The 16,607-nt window shown below is 38.3% G+C and overlaps 1 protein-coding gene across 4 annotated transcripts in view; it reads left to right on the top strand.

Annotated features, from left to right (window-relative positions):
- The window catches only part of PSD3 (pleckstrin and Sec7 domain containing 3), a 550,392-nt gene that overhangs the window by 421,934 nt on the left and 111,851 nt on the right, over nucleotides 1–16,607 (top strand). The gene's annotated exons all lie outside the window — the stretch shown is intronic.

The raw sequence follows: 16,607 nt of genomic DNA, 5'->3' as shown, positions 1-16,607 counted from the left end.
TTCTCAACAGAAACTTTTCAGGTCAGAAGAGAATGGGATGGCGTACTTAAAGTATTGAAAGAAAAATGATCAACCAAGATTACTGTACCTGGAGAAATTGTACGTACAATTGAGGATGGATTAAGACTTCCTCAAACAAACAGAAGCTGAGAGAACTTGTTACGGCTAGATCTGCCTTACAAGAAATGCTAAAGGGCGTTCTTAGAATGGAATTTTATGGATAGTATCATTAAAACTCATTGGTAATTGTAAATATTTAGTCAAATTTGGATTCTGTAATACAGTAATGGTGGTGTATAATTCACTTAGAACTCTATTTTAAAAGTTAAAATACAAAGATAGTAAAAATCATAACTGCAGTAATCTGTTATTAGTTATGCAGTATAAAAATATGTAAACTGTAACATCAATAATGTAAAATGTGAGGGGGAGGAAAAGTAAAAGTATAAAGCTTAGGAATTCTATTGAATTCATGGTAAAAGCACTCAAAAAAGTTGGTGTAGAAGGAACCTATCTCAACATAGTAAAGGCCATTTTTTCAAAACCATAGCTAACATCACACTCAATGGTGAAAAGCTGAAAGCTTCTCTAAAATCAGGAATGAGACAAGGATGCCCACTGTTGTCATTTCTATTTAACATGGTATTAGAAGTCCTAATCATAGCAACAAGACAAGAAAAAGAAATAAAAGTTATCCAAATGGAAAAGGAAGAAGTAAAACTGTCACTCTTTGCAGATGACATTATGCTAAATACAGAAAACCTGAGAGTCTCTATACCAACTTTGTTGAGAGCTTTTGTCATGAATGGGTGTTGAATTTTGTCAAATGCTTTTTCTACAGCTATTGAGATGATCATGTGATTTTTATCCTTTGATTTGTTAATGTGGTGTACCACATTGATTGTTTTGTGGATACTGAACCATCCTAGCATCCCTAGAATAAGTTCCACTTGATCATGGTGTATGGTCCTTTTAAATATATTGTTGAATTTGGTTTGCTAATACGTTGTTGAGGATGTTTGCTTCTGTGTTCATCAAAGATGTTGGCTTGTAGTTTTCTCTTTTTTTGTAGTGTCTTTGTCTGGTTTTGGTATCAGGGTAATGGTGGCCTCTAAGAAGGAATTTGGGAGTGTTTCCTCTTTAATTTTTTGGGAATAGTTGGAGGACTCTTCTGTATATGTTTGATAGAAATCCTCTGTGGATCCATTCAGTCCTGAACTTTTCTTTGTTGTGAGTTTTTTGATTACTAATTCATGTTCAATACTAGTAATCTGTCCAGATTATCTATTTCTTCCTGATTCGGTACTGGAAGATTTTATGTTTCTAGGAATTTATCCATTTCTTCTAGAAATTTGTCTAATTTGTTTACATATAACTGTTCTTAGTATTCTCTTATGATTGTTTGTATTTCTTGAATATTGGTTGTAATTTCTTCCTTTCACTTCTTATTTTGTCTATTTGGGTCCACTCTCTTTTTTTCTTAAAGAGTCCAGCTAAAGGCTTATTAATTTTGTGTATCTTTTCAAAAAAACTAGCTCTTGGCTTCAATGATTTTTTTTTCTATTGTTTTTCGTCTTTGTTTTATTTATTTCCACTCTGATTTTTGTTGTTTCCTTCCTTCTGCTGACTTTGGGCTTTGTTTGTTCTTCTTTTTCTAATTTCCCAAGATGGTAGATTAGGTTGTTTATTTGAGATTTTTCTGGTTTCTTGAGGTAGGCCTGTATCATTGTAAACGTCCCTCTTAGAATCGCTTTTGCTGTTTCCCATATATTTTGGAAAGTTGTGTTTTTGTTTTCATTTGTCTCAAGGTATTTTCTGATTTCCTCTCTGATTTCTTCGTTGAGCCATTGGTTTTTCAGTAGCATGTTGTTTAGTCTCCATGTATTTGTGTATTCTCCATTTTTCTTTTTGAACCTCTTAAATTTGTTGAGACTTGTTTTATGGCCTAGCATGTGATCTTTAAAATGCAAATGTTAGTTTGCTTGATGTTGTCCCAGAGGCCCCTTAAACTATCCTCATTTTAAAAATTTGTGTTTCTTTTTGCTGTGCTGATTGGGTGATTTCCATTATTCTGTCTTCCAGATCGCTTATGTGTTTTTTTCTCCATCACCTAATCTCCTGTTAATTCCCACCTGTGTATTTTTCATTTTAGATATTGTATCTTCAGCTCTGATTGGTTCTTTTTTATATTTTCTATTTCCTTATTAAAGTTCTCATTGTGTTCATCTGTTCTTTTACCAAGTTCAGTTAGCATTCTTATTGCTACTTCTCTGAACTCTGTCAGGTAAATTATTTATCTCTGTTTCATTAGGGTTTTTTAGGGTTCTTTTGTTGTTTTGTTCTTTCTTTTGTAACATATTCCTCTATTCTTATTTTGTTTAACTTTCTCTGCTCTGTGAAATTAGGTGAAACGTTTACCTATCCCAGTGTTGAAGGCATGTCCTTGTGTGGGAGCATCCCTCTGCAGTGTGAGTGTACCCAGTGGCTTTGGTGACAGAGCTAGATCTGAAGTGAGCTCAGACCTCATCTTCTTCTGGGGTCCTCTGGCAGCTGCCATCTTGGTAGGAGGTATTACTGGAGTTGGAGGGGCTGGAGACAGAGCCAGTTGTGAGCCAGGTCTTTTCCTCTATTCCATGGCAGTCACATCTGTATTGGAGCCTGGGCAGGGCCTGTGGGGCTGGAGCAGGAGCCCTGAGGTATTTGGATTTTTCCTGGGTATGATGGTGGTCTCTGTCTTGGGTGGGGTCATTTCCAGGTCTCAAGGGTTTCAAGCTGTACTTCTGGGCTTGTTTCACTTTTCCTCATGGTGTGCTTGCTTTGGTTAGAGGCTTGGTCAGTGCCAGAGAGGTTGATGCCACACTGCTGAGCTGAATCCTCCCTCCCAAGTGTGTGCAAAGATACGTGCTCTGCCAATGGCAGTCTCAGCCCTGGAGCTAACCTCACTTACTTCTAAGTATGCACAGTGATACATGCTCTGGTGGTGGCAGTCTCAGCCTTGGAGCTAGAGCTAGTGTTGCTCCCTCCTGAGTGTGTGCACCAGTGCATGCTCTGGCAATGGCTACCTCTGCTCTGGTCAGAGGCAGGGCCAGCGACCATGCTGGCTCCATTCCCTCCAAGTGTTCTCTGTCATTGGCAGCAGTGGCCTCCACCTTTGTGGGATGCAGCTCCAGAGCAAGAGGGGCTGGAACCAGAGCCCGATGCGGGTTGGTGGGTGCACTGGGGCAGTGCTGGAAAGCCAGCCAGAGCTCCAGGCAGTTTTCAGTCTGCTGTCCTCATTCTGTGTCTGAGAGTAAGCAAGTCTACGCATGTGGTCTTTAAGAGTGGAGTCTCAATTTCTATAAGCTGGTAAGCTCTGCTTGTTTTCAAACCAGCAAAGGGGGCTCGTCTTCCTGGTGTCAGACCCCAGGGCTACAGTGGCTGATATGTGGCTTGAACCCCTCAGTCCCCAGGTAAGATCCCTAAGCCTGTGATATCCCCTCCTTTTCTCTGTACCCCACTAGGAGTGTGGGTCCTGACCAGATCGCTCCTCCTCCCTTTTACCAGACTCCATGTGGATCTTTCTTTATAGCTTGGTTGTGGAAGTGCCATCCTACTAGTCCCCAGGTTGATTTCAGCAAGAGTCATTCTGTATGCAGTTGTAGCTTTAATGAGTTTGTTGGGGTAGCTGAGTGCATCCTCCTCCTCCTATAATTTTAAGATATTTTATGTAAATCACATAACTACAAGAGAAAAACCTGTAGTAATTACACAAAAGAACATGATAAAGAAGTAAAGCATACTGATACCACATCAAAACACAAAAAAGACAGCAGTATAAAAATCAAGGAACAGTGGATCTACAGTAAAACCAGAAAGCAATGTACAAAATGCCAACAGTACATCCTTACTTATCAATAGTAATTTAAACCTAAATTGATTAAATTCTCCAATCAAAAGACATGGAATGGCTGACTGTATTAAAAAATAAGATCCAACAACATGCTGCCTAAAAGAGACTCATCTTAGCCTTAAAAACACATAGACAGAGAGTGAAGGGATGGAAAAAGATACTTCAAGCAAATGGTAACCCCCTCCCCACAAAAAAAGCAGGACTAGGTCCATACTTCTTTCAGAAAAAATAGAGTTGAAACTAAAACTTGTAAAAGTATGTAAGGAATGTTATGTAATGATAAAGTAATAATAACTCAAGAAGATATAACAATTGTAAATATTTATGCACCCAACATCAGCGCACCTAAATACATAAACCAAAAACTATAACAAGAGAGCTAAAAGAGGTAAACAGCAACACAATAATAATTGGGGACTTTAATTACTCAACCTGTCAACAATGGTTAGATCATCCAGACAGAGAATCAATAAGGAAACAGTGGATTTGAACATTATAGATCAGATGGACCTAACAGACATATATAGAATATTCTTTCCTACAGTGGCAGAATACATGTTTTCCTCAAGTGCACATGGAACATTTTCTAGGACAGACCATATGTTAGGCCACAAAAGAAGTCTTAAAGATTAAAATCATATCAACTGTCTTCTCTGACCACAGTGATATGAAGTGAGAGATCAATAACAAAAGGGAAATTGGAAAATTCACCAATACATGGAAATTAACAACACTCTCCTGAACAGTGAATGGATCAAAGAAGAAATTAGAGGGGAAATAAAAAGGTTCCTTGAGACAAATGAAAATGGAAACACAACATACAAAAACTTGTGGGATGTAGCAAAAGGAGTTCTAAGAAGGAAGTTCATAGCAATAAATGCCCACATTAAGAAGTAAAGAAGATCCCAAATAAGAAACCTAACTCTGTGCTCTAATGAACTAGTAAAAGGACAGCAAACTGACCCCCAAGTTAGTAGGAGGAGGGAAATAGTAAAGATTAGAGGAGAAATAATTGAAATAGAGAATAGGAAAACAATAGAAAAGATGCCCCTAACTTGGCATTGGTTCTTTGAAAAGATAAACAAAATTAACCAAGGAAAAAAGAGAAAGGACCAAATCAACAAAATTATAAATGAGAAAGGTGACATTACAGCTGATTCCACAGAAATAAAATGAATTGAAGAACAATTATATGCCAACAACTGCACAACCTAGAGAAAATGGAAAAAAAAAATCGTAGAAACATACAAACTACCATGACTGAATCAGGAAGAAATAGAAAGTCTGAATATATCAGTTACTAGTAAGGTGATTGAATCAGTAATGAAAAACCTCCAGAGAAAATCTAAGAACCAAATGGTTTCACTGGCAAATTTTGTGAAACATTTAAAGAAGAATTAATGCCAGTTCTTCTCAAACTCTTCCAAAAATTCAAAGAGAAGGGGACACTTCCAAACTTATTTTACAAGGCCAGTATTTCCTCAGAACCCAAGCCAGGAAAGGACAATTCCAGGAAAGAAAACAGACTAATATCCCTGATGAATATAGATACAAAAATTCTCAATAAAGTACTAGCAAACTAAATTCAACAACACCTTAAAAGGATTATTTAACATGATCAAGTGAAACTTATACCTTGGATGCAAGGATGGTTCAACATACAGAAGTCACTCAATGTGTTACATCACATTGAATGAATGAAAAAATGTAATGTGATCATCTTACAGATGGTGCAGAAAAAGCATTTGACAAAATTCAATATTCGTTTATGATAAAAACTCTTATAACGATTTAGGTATAGAAGGAAAGTACCTCAGTGTAATAAAGGACATATAAGCCAAAACTAATATCATAGTATTGAAGATTGAAAGGTTTTCCTTTAATCAGGATAAGAGAAGGATGGCTACTCAAACCATTCCTATTCAGCATAGTACTGGAAGTTCTTACCAGAGCAATCAGGCAAGAAAAGGAAATAAAAGGCATCAGAATTGGAAAGATAGAAGTAAAATTGTCTCTTTTTGCAGATGATGTGATATTATATTTAGAAAATCCTAAAAACTCCACCAAGAAACTATTAATTCTAATCAATGAATTCAGTAAAGGATACAGTATTAATATAGAGAAACCATTGGCATTTCTATAAACTTACAGTGAATTAATCTGAGTAAGAAATTTTTAAAATTATACCATTTAAAATAGCATCAAAACCAATAAAATACTTAGGAATAAACTTAACCAAGGAGGTTAAAGATCTCTCCTCTGAAATCTCTAAGACTGATGAAAGGAATCAAAGTGGACACAAATAAATGGAAAGGATCTCATATCAGTGGATTGAAAGAATTAGTATTGTTAAAATGTCAGTACTACCAAAAGCATCTATAGATTCATTGCAATCCCTGTCAAGATTCCAAATGGCATTTTTACAGAAGTAGAAAAAATTTATATGAATTCACAAAAGACCCTGAACAGCCAAAGCAATCCTGAGAAAGAAGAACAAAGCAGGCAGCATCACACTTCCTGATTTCAAGCTATACTATAAAGCTATTGTAATGAAAATAGTATGGTAATGGCATAAAAACAGACAAATAGATCAGTGGAACAGAACTGAGATCCCAGCATAACCCAAGCATATATGGTCAACTAGTATTTTACAAAGGATCCAAGAATACTCAATGGGGAAAAGTCTCTTTAATACGTGTTGCTGGGAAAATTGGATATTCATGTGTAAAACAATGAAACTAGACCCTTGTCTTACACCACTCACAAAAATTAAGTCCAAGTGGATTAAAGACTTGAATGTAAGACCTGAAACCATGAACTTCCTAGAAAAAAACATAGGGAAAAATCTCCTTGATGTGGGTCTTGGCAATGATTTTTTGGATATGACACCTAAAGGACAAGCAACAAAATCAAAAACAAGTGGGAATACATCAAACTAAAAAGCTTCTTCACAGCAAAAGAAATAAAGTGAAAAAACAAATATAATAAGGTAAATCAACTAGACTTCAATTAAAAATAAATAAACTTAAAAAATAAAAGATGCTAGGGTGAAGAACAGAGATTCAGCCATTTTATTTAGTAACTTGTTCTGAATAGATTAAAGTAAACCAAAAAAAAAAAAAGCAGCCTACAAAGGGGAATAAATATTGCATACAATATATTCTGATTAGGGATTAATATCCAAAATACATAAAGAACTCCTGTAACCCAGTAGCAAAAAACCAAACATTCCAATTAATAAATGGGCAAAAGACTTGCATAGACATTTTCCCTAAAGAGGTTATCTTAAAAGGCCAACAGGTACATGAAAAGATGCTCAACATCACTAGTCATTAGGGAAATAAAAAACCACAATGAGATATCACCTCATGCTTGTTAGGGATGGCCGTCATCAAAAAAGCAAGAGATAGTAAATGCTGACAAGAATGTGGAGAAAAGGGAAACCTTATGCCGTGTTGATGGGATTGTAAACTGGTACAGCCATTATGGAAAACAGTATGGAGGACTGTCAAAAAATTAATACTAGAACTACCATAGGATCCAGCAATTTTAATGCTGGGAATATATCCAAAGGAAATGAAAACAGTAACTTCAAAAACTATCTGCACTCCCATTATTTATGACAGTTAAGACATGGAAACGACCTAAGTATCCATCATCGATAAATGGATAAAGAAGTTGTGGAATATATATAATGGGATGTTATGCAGCCACAAAAAATGAGGAAATCCTGTCATTTGTGATAACACAGGTGGACCTTGAGGACATTCTACTAAGTGAAATAAGGCAGTCACAGAAAGACAAATGCTTTCCACTGATATGTGGTGTACTGAGAGTCATCTAATTCATAGAGACAGAAAGTGGAATACTGGCTGCCAGTATTTGTGGGAGGAGGGAATGAGAAGTTGTTATTTAATAAGTATAGAATTTCAATTCGGATGTTGAAAATTTCTGGAGCTTACCTTTATTGTCCAACTCCACTATCACAGGGGTCCCCAACCCGTGGAACCAGGCCGCACAGGAGGAGGTGAGCAGCAGGCAAGCGAGCGAAGCTTCATCTGCTGCTCCCCATCGCTCACATTACCATCTGAACCATACCCCCCATCACTCACTCGCATTACTGCCTGAACCATCCCTCCCCACCTCGTCTGTGGAAAAACTGTCTTCCATGAAACCAGTCCCTGGTGCCAAAAAGGTTGGGGACTGCTGCACTATCACATTCTTCATGATTATTTCTCATTGAATTCAGCATAAGTAAATAATCCAGTTCTGCTCTGGAAAATGTTTTTCTTTTCTTTTCAAATATTATTCCCTCCCTTCCCCAAACACATAAACACACACACACACACACACACACACACACACACACTCACAAAAGCCCCACCAATTTATATTTAAATTCAGAATTTGGATTTCATATGACTGAGTCCCTTCAAGATAACATAGTTCTTGAGTTTGGTGCTAGCTTAACAACTTTGGTACACCTGAAACACCACTATACGGAGACTTGCCAAAATGGGGTATTTTAAAATCTGTTCAGTGGCTGGGTCAATGTAATAATATACAGCTCTTGTCAATCTTAAGAAGCAGTTGTTGGATTGGTTCAAGATGGCGGGGTAGGAGGACGTGCGCTCACTCCCTCTTGCGAGAGCACCGGAATCACAACTAACTGCTGAACAGTCATCAACAGGAAGACAGTGGAACTCACCAAGAAAGATACTCCACATCCAAAAACAAAGGAGAAGCCTCAATCAGACGGTAGGAGGGACACAATCACAATAAAATCAAATCCCATAACTGGTGGGTGGGTGACTCACAAACTGGAGCACACTTACACCACAGAAGTCCACCCACTGGAGTGAATGTTCGGAGCCCCATGTCAGGCTTCCCAACCTGGGGGTCTGGCAACGGGAGGAGGAATTCCCAGAGAATCAGACTTTCAAGCCTAATGGGATTTGATTGCAGGACTTTGACAGGATGGGGGAAAGAGAGACTCCACTCTTGGAGGGCACACACAAAGTAGTGTGTGCATCAGGACCCAGGGGAAGGAGCAGTGACCCCAGGGGAGACTGAACCAGACCTACCTGCTACTGTTGGAGGGTCTCCTGCAGAGGCGGGGGGTGGCTGTGGCTCACTGCAGGGACAAGGACACTGGCAGCAGAAGTTCTGGGAAGTACTCCTTGGTGTGAGCCCTCCCAGAGTCCGCCATTTGCCCCACCAAAGAGCCCAGGTAGGCTCCAGTGTTGGGTTGCCTCAGGCCAAACAACCAACAAGGAGGGAACTCAGCCCCACCCATCAGCAGTCAAGCGGATTAAAGTTTTACTGAGCTCCGCCCACCAGAGCAACAGTCAGCTCTACCCACCACCAGTCCCTCCCATCAGGAAGCCTGCAGAAGCCTCTTAGATAGCCTCATCCACCAGAGGGCAGAGAAACACCCACCTCTACCCACCACCTGAGCAATACCCAGCTCTACCCACCACCAGTCCCTCCCATCAGGAAGGCTGCACAATCCTCTTAGATAGCCACATCCACGAGAGGGCAGACAGCAGAAGCAAGAAGAACTACAATCCAGAAGCCTGTGGAAGGAAAACCACATTCACAGAAAGATAGGCAAAAGGAAAAGGTAGAGGACTATGTACCAGATGAAGGAGCAAGATAAAACCCCAGAAAAACAACTAAATGAAGTGGAGATAGGCAACCTTCCAGAAAAAGACTTCAGAATAATGATAGTGAAGATGATCCAAGACCTCAGAAAAAGAATGAAGGCAAAGATCGAGAAGATGCAAGAAATGTTTAACAAAGATCTAGAAGAATTGAAGAACAAACATCTAGAAGAATTAAAGAACAAACAAACAGAGATGAACAGTACAATAACTGAAGTGAAAAATACACTAGAAGGAATCAATAGCAGAATAACTGAGGCAGAAGAACGGATAAGTGACCTGGAAGACAGAATGGTGGAATTCACTGCTGCGGAACAGAATAAAGAAAAAAGAATGAAAGGAAATGAAGACAGCCTAAGAGACCTCTGGGACAACATTAAACGCACCAACATTCTCATTATAGGGGTCCCAGAAGGAGGAGAGAGAGAGAGAAAGGACTGGAGAAAATGTTTGAAGAGATTATAGTCGAAAACTTCCCTAACATGGGAAAGGAAATAGCAACCCAATTCCAGGAAGTGCAGAGAATCCCAGGCAGGATAAACCCAAGGAGAAACACGCCGAGACACAGAGTAATCAAATTGACAAAAATTAAAGCCAAATAAAAATTATTAAAAGCAAGGGAAAAATGACAAATAACATACAAGGAAATCCCCATAAGGTTAACAGCTGATCTTTCAGCAGAAACTCTGCAAACCAGAAGGGAGTGGCAGGACATATTTAAAGGGCTGAAAGGGAAAAACCTACAACCAAGATTACTCTACCCAGCAAGCATCTCATTCAGATTCGACGGAGAAATTCAAAGCTTTACAGATAAGCAAAAGCTAAGAGAATTCAGCACCACCAAACCAGTCCTACAACAAATGGTACAGGAACGTCTCTAAGTGCTAAATACAAGAGAAGGAAAGAACCTACAAAAACAAACCCAAAGCAATTAAGAAAATGGTAATAGGAACATACATATCGATAACTGCCTTAAATGTGAATGGATTAAATTCTCCAACCAAAAGACACAGGCTTGCTGAATGGATACAAAAACAAGGCCCATATATATGCTGTCTACAAGAGACCCACTTCAGACCTAGGGACACATACAGACTGAAAGTGAGGGGATGGAAAAAGATATTCCATGCAAATGGAAATCAAAAGAAAGCTGGAGTAGCAATACTCATATCAGAGAAAATACCCTTTAAAATAAACAATGTTACAAGAGACAAAGAAGGACGCTACATAATGATCAAGGGATCAATCCAAGAAGATAGAACAATTATAAATATATATGCACCCAACATAGGAGCACCTCAATAAATAAGGCAGCTGCTAACAGCTATAAAAGAGGAAATTGACAGTAACACAATAATAGTGGGGGACTTTAACACCTCATTTACACCGATGGACAGAACATCCAGACAGAAAATTGATAAGGAAACACAAGCTTTAAATGACACCATAAACCAGATTTAATTGATACTTATAGGACATTCCATTCAAAAACAGCAGATTACACTTTTTTCTCAAGTGCACACGGAACATTCTCCAGGATAGATGACATCTTGGGTCACAAATCAAGCCTCAGTAAATTTAAGAAAATTGAAATCATGTCAAGCATCTTTTCTGACCACAGCGCTATGAGCTTAGAAATAAATTACACGGAAAAAAACGTAAAAATCGCAAACACATGGAGGGCAAACAATACATTACTAAATAACCAAGAGATCACTGAAGAAATCAAACAGTAAATCAAAAAATACCTAGAGACAAATGACAACGAAAACACAATGATCCAAAACTTATGGGATTCAGCAAAAGCAGTTCTAAAACAAGGCAAGCTTATAGCAATACAATCCTACCTCAAGAAACAAGAAAAATCTCAAACAATCTGACCTTACACCTAAAGAAACTAGAGAAAGAAGAGCAAGCAAAACCCAAAGTTAGTAGAAGAAAAGAAATCATAAAGATCAGAGCAGAAATAAATGAAATACCTGGATGCGAGGGCACCTCACCCTGTCGGCCACAGCTGGTTGCAACCTCCACCTTCTTTCAGCACTTCCAGAAGCAGCCTACTGGGAGGCGCCTCCTTCCTCAGGAGCCCCTTGTCTAAACCCCTGGACCCAGCAACAGCCAGGTAGCAGCACACCCCCTGGACCCAGCAACAGCCAGGTAGCAGCACACTCTCCTCTATAGCCATGTGGCTGACAGGGTCTTGGTGCTCTGGCTGGGTGTCAGGCCTGTGCCTCTGAGGTGGGAGATCCAAATTCAGAACATTGGTCCACCAGATACCTCCTGGCTGCATGTAATATCAGATGGCAAGAGCTCTCCTGGAGATCTCCATCTCAATGCTAAGACCCAGCTGCACTCTACCACCAGCAAGGTACAGTGATGGACACCATATGCCAAACAACTAGCAAAACAAGAACACAACCCCACCCATTAGCAGAGAGGCTGCCTAAAATCATAATAAGGGCACAGACACCGCAAAACACACCGCCAGATGTGGTCCTGCCCACCAGAAAGACAAGATCCAACCTCATCCACCAGAACACAGGCACCAGTTCCCTCCACCAGGAAGCCTACACAACGCACTGAACCAACGTTAGCCACTGGAGGCAGACACCAAAAACATTGGGAAGGACAAACCTGCAGGCTGTGAAAAGGAGACCCCAAACACAGTAAGGTAAGCAAAATGAGAAGACAGAGAAACACACAGCAGTTGAAGGAGCAAGGAAAAAACTCACCAGGCCAAACAAATGAAGAGGAAATAGGCAGTATACCTGAAAAAGAATTCAGAGTAATGATAGTAAAGATGATCCAAAATCTTGGAAATAGAATGGAGAAAACACAAGAAACGTTTAACAAGGGCCTAAAAGAACTAAAGAGCAAATAAACAATGATGACCAACACAATCAATGAAATTAAAAATTCTCTAGAAGGAATCAATAGCACAATAACTGAGGCAGAAGAACGGATAAGTGACCTGGAAGATAAAATAGTGGAAATAATTTCCGCAGAGCAGAATACAGAAAAAAGAATGAAAAGAATTGAGGACAGTCTCAGAGACCTCTGGGACAACATTAAACCCACCAACATTCGAATTATAGGGCTCCTAGAAAAAGAAGAGATAAAGAAAGGGACTGAGAAAATATTTGAAGAGATTATAGTTGAAAACTTCCCTAATATGGGAAAGGAAATATTCAGTCAAGTCCAGGAAGTGCAGAGTCCCATACAGGATAAATCTAAGGAGAAACACACCACAGCATTTACTAATCAAAAATTAAATACAAATAAAAAATATTAAAAGCAGCAAGGGAAAAAATATATATATACAAGGGAATCCCCATAAGGTTAACAGCTGATCTTCCAACAGAAACTCTGCAAGCCAGAAGGGAGTGGCAGGACATATTTAAAGTGATTAAAGGGAAAAACCTACCACCAAGATTACTCTACCCAGCAAGGTTCTCATTCAGATTCGACGGAAAAATTAAAAGCTTTACAGACAAGCAAAAGGTAAGAGAATTCATCCCCACCAATCCAGCTTTACAGCAAATGCTAAAGGAACTTCTTCAGGCAGGAAGCACAAGAAAAGGAAAACACCTACAATAACAATTCCAAAAGAATTAAGAAAATGGTAATAGGAACATACATATCGATAACTACCTTAAATGTAAATGGACTAAATGCTCCAACCAAAAGACATAGATTGGCTGAATGGATACAAAAACAAGACCCATATATATGCTGTCCACAAGAGACCCACTTCAGACCTAGGGACACATACAGACTGAAAGTTAGGGGAAGGAAAAAGATATTCCATGCAAATCGAAATCAAAAGAAAGCTGGAGTAGCAATTCTCATATTAGACAAAATAGAGTTTAAAATAAAGACTATTACAGGAGGCAAAGAAGGACACTACATAATGATCAAGGGATCAATCCAAGAAGAAGATACAACAATTGTAAATATTTATGCACCCAACAAAGGAGCACCTCAATACATAAGGCTGAGGCTAACAGCCATAAAAGGGGAAATCGACAGTAATACAAACATAGTAGGGAACTTTATCACCCCACTTTCACCAATTGACAGATCATCCAAAATGAAAATAAATAAGGAAACACAAGCTCTAAACAAGATGGATTAATATATATTTATAGGACATTCCATCGAAAAACAACAGAATACACTTTCTTCTCAACTGCTCAAGGAACATTCTCCAGGATAGATCATATATTGGGTCACAAATCAAGTCTTGGTAAATTTAAGAAAATTGAAATTGAATATCTTTTCAACCACTATGCTATGAGACTAGATATCAATTACCAGAAAAAAATCTGTAAGAAATACAAATACATGGAGGCTAAAAAGTACACTAAGAACTAACCAAGAGATTACTGAAGAAATCAAACACGAAATCAAAAAATACTTAGAAACAAATGACAATGAAAACGCAACGCCCCAAAACCTATGGGATGCAGCAAAAGTAGTTCTAAGAGGTAAGTTTATAGCAATACAATCCTACCTCAAGAAACAAGAAAAATCTCAAATAAAACACCTAACCTTACACCTAAAGCACTTACAGAAAGAAGAACAAAAAAACCCCAAAGTTAGCAGAAGGAAAGAAATCATAAAGACCAGGTCAGAAATAAATGAAAAAGAAATGGAGGAAACAATAGTAAAGATCAATAAAACTAGAACCTGGTTCTTTGAGAAGATAAACAAAATTGATAAACCATTACCCAGACTCCTCAGGAAAAAAACGGAGAAGACACAAATCAATAGAATTACAAGTGAAAAGGGAGAAGTAACAACTGACACCACAAATACAAAGGATCATGAGAGATTACTACAATCAACTCTATCCCAATAAACTGGACAACCTGGAAGAAATGGACAAATTCTTAGAAAAGCACAACCTTCCGAAACTGAATCAGGAAGAAATAGAAAATATAACAGACCAATCACAAGCACTGAAATTGAGACTGTGATTCAAGATCTTCCAACAAACAAAAGCCCAGGATCAGATGGCTTCATGGGCAAATTCTATCAAACATTTAGAGAAGAGCTAACACCTACCCTTCTAAAACTCTTCCAAAATATAGCAGAGGGAGGAACACTCCCAAACTCAATCTCCGAGGCCACCATCACCCTGATACCAAAACCAGGCAAAGATGTCACAATGAAAGAAAACTACAGGCCAATATCACTGATGAACATAGATGCAAAAAATCCTCAACAAAATACTAGCAAACAGAATCCAACAGCACATTAAAAGGATCATACACCATGATCAAGTGGGGTTTATCCCAGGAATGCAAGGATTACTCAGTATACACAGATTATTCAATGTGATAAACCGTATTAAAAATTGAAGGAGAAAACCATATAATCATCTCAATAGATTCAGAAAAACCTTTCAACAAATTTCAACACCGATTTATGATTTTAAAAAAACCCTCCAAAAAGTAGACATAGAGGGAACTTACCTCAACATAATAAAGGCCATATATGAAAAACCCACAGCAAACATCGTTCTCAGTGGTGAAAACTGAAACTATTTCCACTAAGATCAGGAACAAGACAAGAATGTCCACTCTTGCCACTATTATTCAACATCGTTTTGGAAGTTTTAGCCACAGCAATCAGAGAAGAAAAAGAAATGAAAAGAATCCAAATTGGAAAAGAAGAAGTAAAGGTGTCACTGTTTGCAGATGACATGCTACTATACATAGAGAGTCCTAAAGATGTTCCCAGAAAACTACTAGAGGTAATCAGTGAAGTTGTTAAAGCAGCAGGATACAAAATTAATGCACAGAAATCTTTTGCATTCTAATACACTAATGATGAAAATTCTGAAAGAGAAATTAAGGAAACACTCCCATTTACCATTGCAATAAAAGAATAAAATACCTAGGAATAAACCTACATAAAAAGACAAAAGACCTGTGTGCAGAAAACTATAAGACACTGATGAAAGAAATTAAAGATGATACAAACAGATGGAGAGATATACCATGTTCTTGGACTGGAAAAATGAACATTGTGAAAATGACTATACTGCCCAAAGCAATCTACAGATTCAGTGCAATCCCTATCAAACCACCAATGGCATTTTTCGCAGAACTAGAACAAAAAATTTCACAATTTGTATGGAAACACAAAAGACCCTGAGTAGTCAAAGCAATCTTGAGACAGAAAAACGGAGCTGGAAGAATCAGGCTCCTGGACTTCAGACTAAACTACAAAGCTACAGTAATCAAGACAGTATGGTACTGGCACAAAATCAGAAATATAGATCAGTGGAACAAGATAGAAAGCCCAGCGATAAACCCACGGACTTATGGTCAGCTTATTTTTGATAAATGAGGCAAGAATGTACAATGGAGGAAAGACAGCCTCTTCAATAAGTGGTGCTGGGAAAACTGGACAGCTACATGTAAAAGAATGAAATTAGAACACTCCCTAACACCATACACAAAAATAAACTCAAAATGGATTAAAGACCTAAATTTAAGGCCAGACACTATAAAACTCTTAGAGGAAAACATAGGCAGAACACTCTTTGACATAAATCACAGTGAGATCCTTTTTGACCCACCTCCTAGAGAACTGGAAATAAAATCAAAAATAAACTAAATGGACCTAATGAAATGTAAAAGCTTCTGCACAGCAAATGAAAACGTAAACAAGACAAAAGGCAACCCTCAGAATGTGAGAAAGTATTTGCAAATGAAGCAACTGACAAAGGATTAATCTCCAGAATTTACAAGCAGCTCATGAAGCTCAATATCAAAAAAACAACCCAATCCAAAAATGGGCAGAAGACCTAAATAGACATTTCTCCAAAGAAGATGTACAGATTGCCAGAAACACATAAAGGATGCTCAACATCACTAATCATTAGAGAAATGCAAATCAGAACTAAAATGAGATATCACCTTACACCGGTCAGAATGGCCATCATCAAAAAACCTACAAACAATAAATGCTGGAGAGGATGTAGAAAAAACGGAACTCTCTTGCACTGTTGGTGGGAATGTAAATTGATACAGCCGCTATGGAGA

The sequence above is a fragment of the Balaenoptera musculus genome, chromosome 21 (assembly GCF_009873245.2).
Source record: "Balaenoptera musculus isolate JJ_BM4_2016_0621 chromosome 21, mBalMus1.pri.v3, whole genome shotgun sequence".
Classification (NCBI taxonomy): Eukaryota; Metazoa; Chordata; class Mammalia; order Artiodactyla; family Balaenopteridae; genus Balaenoptera; species Balaenoptera musculus.
This window is presented reverse-complemented; position numbering and strand designations above follow the sequence as displayed.